This window comes from Neltuma alba, unplaced genomic scaffold, assembly GCF_004799145.2.
Source record: "Neltuma alba isolate B1F8T4 unplaced genomic scaffold, ASM479914v2 tig00013022_pilon, whole genome shotgun sequence".
NCBI lineage: Eukaryota > Viridiplantae > Streptophyta > Magnoliopsida > Fabales > Fabaceae > Neltuma > Neltuma alba.
This window is the reverse complement of record NW_021637369.1, coordinates 446,378-460,869: the sequence shown is the minus strand read 5'-3', so window position 1 is coordinate 460,869 and position 14,492 is coordinate 446,378. Positions and strand designations below refer to the sequence as shown.

Here is a 14,492-nt window from a genome sequence, read left to right as displayed (position 1 = left end):
AATATCTAATCAAAATTTTAATGGTATAACTATCATATATATATATATATATATTTCCATAAATAATAAAATTTTTAGCTAAAATAATTATTTTAAAAGCTCCAGTCAATCAATAAATAAAACTAAACTGATTAAAATCTCAATAATATGTCAAACAATATAAATAAATTATTTAACTTAAATTTAATCAGTAAAAATATGACATATGTCATATATAACAGATTTTTCAACTAAACAAATTAATTTAAATATTAAAAACTAACAAATAGACAAATCTAAACGAATTAGAATTAACTACTCATTTACGTTTAAATTTCTATAGTTATATATTATCAAAACTCAATACTTATATCATATATAAGTCTTAAAATTTTTTATAATTACCATAACAATACTACTATAAAGAAGCGTAAAATATACAGGAAATATTCATGAAGAAAGTTTGATGAAAAGAAGTAATTTTATGTATTTAAATTATTCTCAAAGCTTATCTTCTGCCTCACAATAATCACAATCTGCTCCTTACTCTCTCTCCCACACTCTTTCTCTCACTCTCCCTTCTTTCTTTCTTTCTTTCCCTCTCGCCCTCTTTTTATCTCCATCTTCTCTAACCACCTTTCTCAATTTTCTTCTTGCATTAAATCCCTTGTCCCAAAATTCTTCCTTCCTCATTACTGCCTTAGCTTTCCATCAAAGGTGGAAACCTGTTTCTTGTTTTTTTTTTAGTAAAATATTATTATGTTCTTTGAAATTTTTTATATAAACCCTAAAATAAAATTTAGGATATTACAAATGTTCACTATGAGATATCTATAACTATTACATCACCCTTTCGTAATATCTACAACTGCTTTTAGGCTAAATTATACAAAACCCCTTTGAACTATGTGGCAGTTGCATATAACTACCCCAATATTTTAAAGTTTAAATTTAATTGACCCCTTAATCTTTTTAATAGAATTTACCACATCAGATCAACATAAGATACTTCACATCTTAGTGGCATCTTACATAGCATCCTATCTAATTTAATTTTATAAAACTTCCTTGAACTTTAAGCCGGTTGAACATAACTCCTCTGACATTTTAATACTAAACCCTCTTATCTTACTTTTTTTTTTTCCTATTTAATGCTTATCAAAACCAACTCATTACTTTCATGGTAACATTTTTACAATGTTATGATCTTATTTTGCAATCTTAATAAATTTATTAAGATTTTGAGAATCATTTATTAATTAAAATATCAATGTTTGTGTGGAAAAAAATACTCCCTCCGTTCCTTATTATAAGAGACAAATAATCGAAGTACGTTGATCAAAAAAACAGTTAAAATTAGTTAAGAACAATTAATGTGTAAAAAGTATAATTTTTTTTTCAAAAATGCCCTCATTAATAAGGAGAGAGAGCATGAGAGAGAACAATTAAATTATTAAAAGAAAGAGAAGTGGGAGGGAGAGAGAGTGTGAGTTGGAGATAATAAATATGGGTAAAATAGTAATCAACACAAAAAAGTAGAGACAACTTGTAAGTGTCTCTTATATATTGGAACATGCCATAAGCATCAAATGTCTCTTATAATAAGGAACGGAGGGAGTAGAAGAAATTTGTTATCTAAAAATTTATGTTGATAAAAAATATAAGAATAAAAAGGAATAAGAGTTTTTTTAAACGATAAAATGACATTTTAATCCTCATATAAAAGTGATATAATTATTGTAAAATGATTATATTAGAGAGGATGCCAGATGCAAAGTGTCTTATGGTAATTTGACATGCCAAAATTCAGTTAAAAAGATAACGGTAAGTTAACAACAAGGTGTCCATAACAAAATAATAAAAGATCAGAAGATTAAATTTAAACTTTAAAATATTATGGAGGTTATATGCAACGGTTCTAAAATTCGAGGAGGTTTTGTTTGATTGAGCCTTTTTTTTTTTTTTGCGTTGGCACCTAGTATCCTGAGCCAGGCCATCTTTCAGGCATAACAACGGGCTCAGACTAATCTGAATTGAGGCATGATAGGAACAATTAAGGTTAGTGTCCTTGGCCCTTAAGATGCTGCGTTCCCACGTCTCAAACTAGAAACCCATGATTAAGTTAGAACAGTCCCAACCAGCTGATCTAATCATCAAGGTCTAAGCCTTGTTTTTATAATATATGTCTATATATATTGTTTGTAATTAATATTTTACTTTCTTGCGCAAGTTATGATATTTTGCTGTCATATCTGATTTGCTGATAAAAATCATGTGCAGACGGACAATTAAAAAAAAGAGCCTAAAAATGATTTTTTTCAAAAAAAAAAAAAAAGTGTTACTACGCTTTCTCAATTAAGTGCTGCCATTTCCTAAAAAGATAGTGCTTGTTTTAATAGAGAAAAACGTTGTTACTGCTTCCCCTTTTTTCACTATTATTATTTTATGCCAACGCGCTACTTCCTTAATAGCTAGTACTTTGGAAACGCCATCGCGTTAAAAAAACGGTGTTTCTTATACACCACATGAAAAAAGAAAGAAAGAAAAAATGTGTTATTTGTTATGAAATTAACCAACAATAAAAGTAGATTGGAGAAAAGAAGTAGAGAAGAAGATAAGAGAATGGTATTGTATTCCTTTACTTGCTTCACTTTGCATCACAATACAATAGTATGCCCTATTTATAGACATAGTATTACATATAAGTTACACTATTACTTAAATGATAGATAGTGGACAATAAACCACATGAATGTGAAGTGAGGGTGAGTTACAAGATTAAAGACATAGTGGAAGATTAATGCTTAGTAGAAGTAGTAGGAGTTGATGAAGTTGAAGAAAAAGAGATGGACATCCACATGTTATAATATTCATAACACTCTCCCTTGGATGTCCATTATATAAGATATGTGTTTCAACTAGGAAAAACCCTGTGGAACAAAAACCTAGCAGAAAAAAAAGAGTACACATTCATCGATACACTATTCAGTGTTATCTCATTAAAAACCTTACTAGGAACGACCCATGAAAAAAACCACAGACAAGGAAAAAAGAGTACAGTGTGTATTTAACTCTCCCTCTTGATAACATCAATTGATATTCTTGAATCTGTGACATTCGATATCATAAACAAGCTTTTCAAATATTGTAATAGGAAGTAACTTGGTGAATAAATCTCCTAAATTTTTATTTCAACGAATTTGCTAGATATATATTTCACTATCTTTTGAATATTATGAGACAAATACTCCATTTGGAATTACTAGCCTATGAATCAGAAAAGAATATAGAATTCTATTCCAATGTCTTTGGTGAAGAACGATATCTTACCAGTAAGCTAACAGTAAATGATATGTCAGGTCATGCGTGACTAATAAGATATGATATGAAACTTCTAGACCTATAATTTAATACTTCTGGACCAAGTAGTTCTTCATCACCTTCTCGAAATATATAAAGTTCTTTATTCACCTCTACAAATCTCACAACCATCAAAGTACATAATAGATGTGATTTACCCATATAAAAACACTTTATGGCCTTTCTTGTATCAATTATTTGATATACAAAAATCTTCATTTCTCAAGTATTCAATTTACAATCCGAGATAAAACTTTGTTCTTCCCAAGTCCTTCATTTTAAATTCTTTCTTGTAAACAATTTATAGCTTTTATGAGCTTTTCAGGAGTTCTGATAATATTTATATCATCAATATAAACAAAAATTATAACAAACTCATTTTAAAAAAATTTTCATGGAAATACATAGGCAAATTAGATTATTTTTATATCATTTCTTCAACCGATATTTACTTAGTCGGTCATACCACATATGCCCTGATTGCTTTTGCCAACTTATTTAACTTAATTATTGTTCTCAAGAACTTAAATTTTATGCTTCTGGCAAATGAAATCTTTCAGGGAATTTCATATATTTTGATCCAGAACTATAAAATAGATGATACATACTGAAATTATTTTAATCTTCATAATATTTCATATACTGAAAGATTTTCTTATATATGCTCCTGGCATATTTTGGATCCTTCAAGGATTATCATGTAAATTTCACTATTTAATGATCCTCATCCATGGGTCATAATAATATCTAACAGACACATTTCATAACTGCCAGACTATTCAAATATGCAAAATTATATCAACCACAAAAATAATATGTCTCATCATAATTATTTGTGAAAATCTTTATTTTCACATAAACGTCCATATATTCTATAAAAACTTTATATTTCATGTGTTCGGACTGCAGGTCCATTTTCATATATCGAAATAATATTTTCATCACATCTTTTCCTTTTTATTTTTCTTCTTGGCTAAATTTATGTCTACTTTGTATGATAGATCTATGTGTAAGATCCTCCTTTTATCACGTGATATTCTTATCAAAATTATTATCAATAACCTTTATCTTTTCAGTTTCGTTTTTCTCTTGTGACATAACTTATTGAGATCTCTTTCTTCCTCTTCAGGTACCTGAACCTCTTCTGGGGTTTTACAATTAGTTATGGTTTGACACTCTTTTAGAGTACATGCCTCATCAATATAACTTCTAGGTTGTATGTTCCTCTCTATTCAATATATTTATATTGGAACCGATTAACTTCTCATGCTTCAGGCATGTCTCATTTTTATTTATACTAATTGGAGCATTTTCAGTTGGAATAAGAGATTAAGAAATTTTTATTCAGGTCAGTAAAATATTTTGTAGCATTTCATGAATGCAATTTTGATGAACTTCTGGTCCATACTAATATATATGAGGATCTGTATTTGATAGTAATAATGCATTCCATCCATTCTCTTTTCCAGCTACTCAATTTCTCCCCCTCATGTTAGAAAAACTTTGTCAAATAACAGTCAACTAAGCATGCAGTATAAGTCTCCTAAATCCATTTGCTTCTTTTAGGAACATTATTTTGTTCCATTTAGAGACAACAAGAAGAAGGAGGTTCTTACCCAACATATGTCCCAACTTTATTTAAATATCCATCTATGTGCATTGTGGTGGATTGGTAGGAACAAATATTGCACATTTCAATCTTTAGATGGAAAATATCTGGCTCCTAACTAAAAGCCAATTTCATTGGGAGAACTTTGTTGCCTTGTTGTATATAAGTGCTGCAATATATTAAATTAAATATGCCAACACTAAAATGGAAAAACTTGTTCTCATAAATATTGATTCAGCTATTCACAGAGACATTAACAAATGATTTTGCTAGATCATTTTGTTAAGCAAGCTTTCCAACATTAAAAGCTTGATATATAAATTCACTAGCATCTTTAAAATCAAGTTTTTAGGATCACATAGTCTGGAAATATTTATCTAAACAATCTTGCAAATTTCAGGTTGCAAACTAATGTTAGTTACACATGTTACCATTTTATATAGATGCATCTATCAAATATTGAATACTTGTATGGCTTATGTGCTTCTAAACGGGCCCATATATATGAGTTTAATATATTTCCATAAATGTAGTGATCCATTCGAAAACAAAACATAACTAGTGATATTTTATAATCAATTTTCTTTTAGAACAAGCAGCATATACGAATTCTTAAAAATATTGGCTATTCGGAAGAATCTTCTGGTTCTTCAATGGATATCAATACACAATCTTTAATAATTTGTTACATCATATAGTTCAAGATGATCAAACAAGTCATGCCAATAATAAATCTAATTATATTAGTAAACTTCTGGTTTACTGTACCATGTTTCATTACTAACAATAAATTTTTCAATATAATATATGATTGATAATATCTATTTATGAAATTGATATGAAAAATATAGCCAATATCAACTCATACTTGTATTCCAACCGTCTACCCCTCAAGTGTGAGTCATTCGAACATGATTCCTTTATTCATATATTTCATAAATAGTTACGAGCCTATAATAGGCTAAGGCCAATAATATATTTTTTTGCTTGAAAGCTCAAGTACTTCCTAATTCATATATAGTTAGGAACTTTATTCCAATTGTGCTATAACATTTACACTCTTTGGAGAACCAAAGTTATAATGTACATCTATAGGTCATATTTTTCACTATCAATACTTTATCTATTTATAAAAGAAAATCAGTATTAGTTCTTCTAGAATCATATTAATACTATTACATATAGTTCTTCAAGAACTATATAATTTAAGAGGAATATGAAAGATAACTTTATTTTAATATATCATTAACATAATAACAAATAATTATGAGTATCACAGATTTAGCTTGCAATACATATAGAGAAAACACAAAAATGTAAAAGAATATTTAAAATGAACTTTTGAAAATAAAGTACAAATCAAAAATAATGTTCAAAACTTCTCAATATTGATCAAGGTACTATAGACATCTAAAATATTTAAAACTAATATTAAATCAGATCATATGAATAAGATATAAAGAAAAAATATAACTAGTAACTTTTGTTATATGTCTATACACGACAAAAAATTTGACTTTCAACAGCGACATTTTGTCGCCACTAAGTCGTTACCGTAGCGGCTGTGGTTGAAACTTATCAGCAGCGATTTTTTTATATCGCTGCTGAAAGTCTATTTTCAACGGCGACTAAAAATTTGCCTCTGAAAGTGTATTTTCAGCAGCAACAAAAAGTCACCGCTAAAAGGTGATGAGCTTGTTACCAGCAAATGTCGCCACTGAAATATAAGAATCGGCAGCGACTAATGTCATCACTAAAACATCAATCAGCGGCGACAAAAGTGTCGCCGCTAATTACCATTTTCAGCGGCGACATTTTTGTCGCCACTGATTATATTTCAATGGTGTTAATGACATCATCACTAATTACCTTTTTTGTGATGACAGGTATCGCCACCACTGAAGGTTTAATTATTTTTATAATATATTAATTATGCAAAAAATTTTATTTAAATTCCTGATAAATATTATCATAAGGTTCAATAAAAACAAAGTAATTAACTAACAAATATAATATATTAAATAATAAGATTTATAACCATCAAAGTGTTTTTATGTCTTTAACCAAAAAAAAATTGTTCAAGTAAAAGATACATTATATAATGCAAAAGGAAAATTACGTAGAGGGACCAATACTAGGAATGCTAGAAGTAAGAGTATCTGCAGGAGCATTTAATTGCATCTTTTGCATGAAAGCAGTGAATTGAGCCTGTATTCTCTGTTCCATCAATTGCACCATCCTTCACAAAATTTCCCTTTGGTTTTGAATCTGCAAGCTCACCAAATTTTTCATCACAAGCCAAGGGAAGTGCCCATTTAGATACTGATATGGCACTTGGTTTTTTAATTGGTCTCTTGCCGCTAGCAAGTTCCAGCAAGAGAATTCCAAAGTTGTAGACATCCAAACAAGCATATTCTAGTGTGAGATCCATGACGATTCCCTTAATTTTGATACTCTCATGGGTTTCTCCAATCAACTTAGCAAATTCAAATCCTGAAATCCAAGCCTCAGAATCTGCATCCAGTAGCACATTGCTTGCTTTGATACCTCTATGGATTACTCATGGTGTTGCTTGGTGGTGAAGATATCTGAAAGAAAACAAACGGTCACAAAGGTGTTAGCTAAACATGATGTAAAACTTAATGTACTTATATATGTTGTGTGATTCAATATCTATGATATTATCTGTGTTTTTCAGATGAAGGAAATCAAGGCTAAAAATTACGCGATGCCCTCGGATAACCCAGTTGCGATGTTCAACCTTTTGTTCCAATCAAGAAGGCATTCTTCAGGGTGCTGTACAGGAAGATGAGAGAAGAGGCTCCAATTTGGCATATAGTCAAATACAATTACCCTTTCTTGGCCCTCAGCACAATATCCTCTTAGGCCAACAATATTCTTGTGTTGTATTCTTGCCAATATTTCAACTTCAACAGAAAATTACTTGTTGCCCCAAACTTTCAATCTCTTAACTGCAATCTGTAGATGTACATGGATTTACAGAACAATGAACTATTTTAGGTTCACCTCCAAATCACGATAAGAAAATTTAACGTATATATTCATATGTGAAAGAGTACCTTTTACCATATGGCCACAATCTTGGCCCATACAAAAATTTCACCCTCAGAATTTCAATCAACGAAGATATATGAAAATTTGCAAAAGATGCTTCAACATCGAGCCACAAATGTTAACAGGCCCCTTCAACTCATAGCAAGTTTTTTAGTGCATTTACTATATGGATCTTCATAAGTTAAGGCAAAACAACAAGGTAATCTTATCATTGATCTAGATGAGAAGTAATCTTAACTCAATCTGAAGTGCATAATCGATATATATTGCAGCCAAGTAGCTTTTTTTAGTTCCAACTAACTTAGAAGGCTTCTTAACGTTATTTCAAACATGCACATAGTTCAGTGAGTTAGCTTACACACTAAGCCATCCGTAAACACAAGCAAAATCATGGGCTTGGACCTAGCCCAACCACTGCAACATAAAATCTTAACAATTCTAAGTACCTGAAAATTTATGTCTCCTTGTTTCATTGAGCTTTTGATCAATCTGTCATGCAAAAGCATTCCAAATTCCTATGTTCCATACATTTTCAGCAGAATAAATAACCGATTTGGACTGTTCCTTGAGTGTCCTAGACCATCCCAATAATAGTAAAGAATAAAGATAGTGGCCAACTCAAACTCTAAGTGAAAACATTATGAGGATCTACCAGTGAGAGTAGACTTATGATTTAGCAGAAGCAAATGATACTTATGGCAGAAAGCAATGATATCTGCTGTAAGTATAATTAATCACCATAAGTCCACGACTTCTTACTGAAGATATGTAATCACTTTACAATTAGGAAGATTAAAAGGAAGCAGAAACTGAAGCTGATTTGATTTCATGCAACAAAAACAAACAGAAGAGAAAGTTATCATCTCACTTGTGATCCATCCCGAAGCTGGCCCCAGTAGACACTGCCAAATTCTGCTTCTTCAAGCTTGTTATCACAGTTAAAGTTATTTGTGGCAGAGAGCCATTTTTTCAAAGAGAAGACCCTCCATATTCCTTCCCTTGTTCTTTTCTGCATGATGGAGAATCAAATATGAATTAACCTTGGAATTACAAACAGTAACATATGTGTTTAAATCTGAAAAATGTAATTTAGGACGCCCTTAGGCTTCAGATAGAACAAATATTAACAACTGTTCAGCAATTCTGTATTTTGCCTCCTAGCTTTACCCAGCAAATTAATGATCAATAGATTTTTCTTGCTCATACCAGGGAATCCAAACGCGGAAATCAAACCATCTCCAATTCTCATTTTGCACCTAAAACACGAGATAGTGCCTGAAAGCCACTTTTCACAAATGTCTGACACAAATTCAAAAATGATTGAGTAAAAGACAGCAAACCATGAAATTTCCCAGAGTGGAAGCACCAAATGGTCTGCGCATAAGAGTCTCATCCTTCTGACTACACGTGGGCTTCCGTTTGTAGAGTGTGAGATATAGTTACCAATAGCAGGGTTCTTTTTGTATCATAGTTTTGAATTCATTTAGAAAATATTTTCTTCTTTCAGTAAACAACACATACACACAACAGCCATTAAATCTAGAAGGGGATTTCAAAAAAAAAAACACACAACAATCACAACAAACCAGAGGAAAAAATAGACCTCAAAATGCAGAACAAGAAATGAAAAAAAGTACAGCACCACAAGACTTCAAGCGAAGAAGAAGATCGGCGCACATACATGGATGACGGCAAGAAAGGACGCTGGAAGTGATGGACTAAACACGAAGATGGACGCTGGAAGTCAGACGCTCAAAGCTTTGTATTTGCGCGGCGCTGGTGAGAGGGAAAAGTGAAATTTTCAGAACATGAGGCGGGTTAAACAAGTTGTTTTGGGTTTCAAAATAAGAAAGTTTATACTCCTTCGGTTCTTATTACAAGACTCAATTTGACTTTTTATTCGATCCTAATTATAAGACCCAATCCATTTTCTCTTTTATATTTATGTATTTTTTTTCAAAATAATCCTTCTAATAATGATAGTTTTAGCCAATATACTTAATTAGCAAGGATATTTTAGGAATAACAACACTTATTTATTATAAATAACCAACTTAACTTACTTCTTTAATCTCCTCAAATAAATCAATTGGGTCTTATAATTAAGAGCGGAGGAGTATATAAAAACAATTCGCCAATGTTACCAATAGCGCACGTGGCTTTACTGGCAATGGGGGGTGTTAACTTTCACCAGGTCTTTGAACCAGCCAAATGACAAGTTGGTTATTTTTTATCCTTTTTGTGGCAAAATGAGTGTGTGAAACATGGGCATTTGTCAGATTCGAACTCGGGAACTCTATATTAGAATAAACAGACATGGCCAGCCAAGCTAATGAATTTGATTATAGTTGTTCGGCAACAGAAAATATATATAGTATGAACCATATATGTTTTATAAAATTTAATTAATCACATTTTAAATAAAAAAATAGTAATAATAGTTAATTAACTATATACATGATTTTATTAACTATATCTCTCACACATATTTTAATTAATTATATTATCTCCTTCAATAATTTTATTTCTCAATCCTCTCATACATATGTTCATCATCAAATATTATTATGTCAATTAAGTATACTCATACTAATTTAATTATAATAATCTCTCTCATATATTTAATTATGTTATCTCTTTCAATTATAATATCCTTCTCTCTCTCTCTCTCTCTCTCACACACACACACACACTCTATCTCTCTTTCAATTATATTTACATCTACCTCTTACATACACTCTATCCTTCACTACTTTTCGCATCACTCAAACTTACATACTTTCTCATGTATGCCTCCATCTCATTTCTCTCCCATGCACAATGTTTTTCTATTCCATCTCTCAAACATTTGGATATAATATATGTGTTTTATACACATTCTCAACTTTCTTCCTCTCCCTTTCTCTCTCAAACACCACATTATCTTTCTTTTAGTCGCTCTCTAACACAATAATACATAAAAAAACCATAATTATCAAAGTTACTCAATTACACAAATAAAAGATTATAATATAAACTTTTTATAAAAAATCGTAAAAAAATGTGGAAAAACTTTCAGCGGCGACAAAAAGTCACCCCTGAAAGGGTGTTTTAGCGGCAACACTGTTTGTCACCGCTGAAAGAAGATTCAGTAGGGCCAATCTGTCGTAGCTGAAAGCATGTTTCAGCGGCGACAAATATTGTCGCTGCTAAAAGCAATATTCAATGGCGACGATTTGTCGCCCCTGAAAGCAGTTTTAGCGGCAACAAATATTGTCGCCACGGAAAGTGTACATTTTCAGCAGTGACCACTTTTGTCGCCACCGTAGTGCGACCTTTCGGCGGCGACAAATTTTGACGCCACTGAAAGCTGCACCTATAGCGGCGACAATAACAAGTCGCCGTCGTTACTATCATTTTTGGTGGCGACATTTTTGTCGCCGCTAAAAGGCCTAACTTTCTGAAAGTCATATTTTCAGCGACGACTTTTTTTGTCGACGCTGAAAGTCCATTTTTTTGTAGTGATAGTTATATGTCTTCTATTTTTATATATACTTTAGGCATCTTTCTTTCTTTACAACTTATTGCCTTCAGATATTAGAATTACCTTCGATATTTTCATAATATCACATAGTCTTTCTGATTCCATAACCATTTTCTTTTTTAACATTTGCTTTTCAATGAATTGATACATATTTGTCTATATGACTTCTAATCATATTATAATATTTGTTCATAATTTTATCATATTGATCATAGGGCTATTACTAATTCTTCTGTTATGATTCAATAGTCAAGTCCCAAGATTATTGTCTTTTTAGTTATTAGTTCCACTAATACAATGTGATCATACTCTTTATCAATACTATGGATATATTCCTTACTTTTAGTAGCACACTATCAATTTTCTCAAATATTAGTCTTTCGGACTATAACAAATTTTTCAAAACTACGAAGTTCTTTTATATCGTTTAATTTTTTTAAACCATCAATCTTTAAGACTTTGATATAGATTATCAAATTGTGACAATCTTGTCATGCCATCTGTTACAACCACAAGATAGTCTTTTATCAAATAATCATTAAAACATGATGTGGTTTCTAGCTATCTAATCACAAAATCAAGAGTACAATAGCTATTAGCCATTCGTTTATATATTTAATATTTTACTTTCTAAGACAACAATTAACTAATATCAGATATGATAATCATATATAGTAATTTTATAGATGAACATAAACCTCATAGCAAATCAAAAAGTATAAAGATAATAGAATCATAGAAATATAAGAAAAGTAAGAAATAGAAATAAAAATTTTCATATCTCAATATGATAAATAAAATATGTAGTTACCAATGAATCAATAAGGTTAATATAGAAAACCATTATTTTCTCTAAGTAAATTGGAGAAATTTTATCAAACTACTCAAATCAAACTATCTTCATTCAACGAACAAAACATCAATGTGTATCAACTAGAAGCCATGAACTCAAATGGTAGAGTATTGTGCTGATAACGTGTTATGAAATTAACCAACGATGAAAGTAGATTGGAGAAGAGAAGTAGACAAAAAATAAGAGAATGATATTGTATTTCTTTACTTGCTTCACTTCGCATCATAATACAATGGTATGTCCTATTTATATGCATAGTTTTACATATAAGTTACACTATTACTTAGATGATAGATAGTGGATAATAAACCAGATGAATGTGAAGTGAGGGTGAGTTACAAGATTAAAGATAGTGGAAGATCAATGCTTAATAGAAATAGTGGGAGTTGATGAAGTTGAAGAGAAAGAGGAGATGTACATCCACGTGTTATAATATCCATAACATTATTATATTAAAGCCCATTTTTGTGTTTGTGGTAGTGTTTGGGTAATTTAATATGCAGAGAGAGAGAGAGAACAGCGAATTAAAGTGAATTAACGAGAGAGAGAGATAAGTATGTGTATATAGTGTGTGTGTGTGTGTGTGTAAATGTGTGTGTGTGTCATTTCATGATTGCATCATGTGAATAATTTTTTTTTGGGTCAGAACATCATGTGAATAAAGTTTTAAGGTGGGCAAAATACATACGGCAAACGAAACCAGTGTTGCACGGAGGCTTGATTTTGAGTTTGAAATTTTTAATAAAAAACACTCCATTCTTGTTTTGACTTTTTGTTAAAAACATCCATATATATATACATAATATTATCCTCTAAATAAATAGTAGTAGTAGTATGAAGTAATGAGTACTTGTAATTCTTTCTGCTTTTCCGCATGAGTGACGTAATTCTGTTTTTTAATGCATTTTTTTTTTTGCCTGATTTTTTTAATGCATTATGACTATCACAATACACTAGAATACGACAAGAGAGATTAGGCTTGGGACTTGGGCGTGCGGCAGTAAAAGGTCACAGGCTGATTCTAAGTTCGTTTCTTACCTGGGAAATAAAAACGAGAAATTTTTTTAATAAGTTTAACTTTAAAAATTAAAAAAATTAATTTAGAAGTTTTTAATTAATTCTTATTATCTTTTCATCTTATATCTTTTTTATTAAAATTTTAAAATCACATTTTTTATTTTTTTTAAATTGGACTTATTAAAATTTTTCATCCCCTCTTCTTTTCTCCATTTCCTTCGTACTAAATATAACATTCGGGTTATTTAAGTGTGTCCCATCCTAATTTCTCATTTGGATCTCAATTATTTTGGGACAAGATAAAATTGTCTCAGAATAGGACAATACATGAGATAATTATGTTTTATCCTAGTATACTATTTTTTTAATTTTATAAATGCATTTTACTTATATTACCAATTGTTATTTTAATTATATTGTTTACAAGTTCTCTTATATAGATGATACATGATTTTTTTCCGTAGATATTTTGAGTTTATGTATTTCTGTCTTTCAAGAAACCTTTTTTCAATTTTCAGTCCTTCTCACTTTTCATCTACTTTTTTTTTGTACATTTTTTATCATGAACTCCTATATTCCATATATAGTTATTTTCAAAAAGTAAAACAAAGAAAAAAAAAGAAAAGAAAAAAAAACAGAATGTTTCTGTCCCTTCTCGATAAGAACGGGACACATGAGGAGAGGTCATCCTATCCGGATGACTTGTCCCATGAGCACCCTAACTTTTTATTTCGGTTGACACTCTAGCGGACTTTGCGGAAGCAGAGTTTAAGTCGAGACAAAATAGAAAAATATATATAGACTTTTTTTAAATTTAATAAAACAAGTTTAAATCATATAATTTTTTTATTTTTTAAAACACAGAATTTTCTTGTTGATTATAAATATTTTTAATTTTCTCACACTAAAATAATCATTATATATAAAATAGAAAAGTTCTATTAAGTCACAATATTGACAGAAAAAATGATAAAAAAATACTTATTGAATTTGGAAAAGATAAATAGGTAATACTAACTACTCTTGTAATAGTTTTTACTATTCAATTTGTCAAAATCATCCACTTGTCATTTTGA

General features: G+C 30.4%; 1 pseudogene; it reads right to left on the bottom strand.

Moving 5' to 3' along the window:
* Window positions 1-7,091: 7,091 nt before the first annotated feature.
* Window positions 7,092-11,434, bottom strand: LOC114733632 (PTI1-like tyrosine-protein kinase At3g15890; annotated as a pseudogene).
* Between the last annotated feature and the right edge of the window lie 3,058 nt (window positions 11,435-14,492).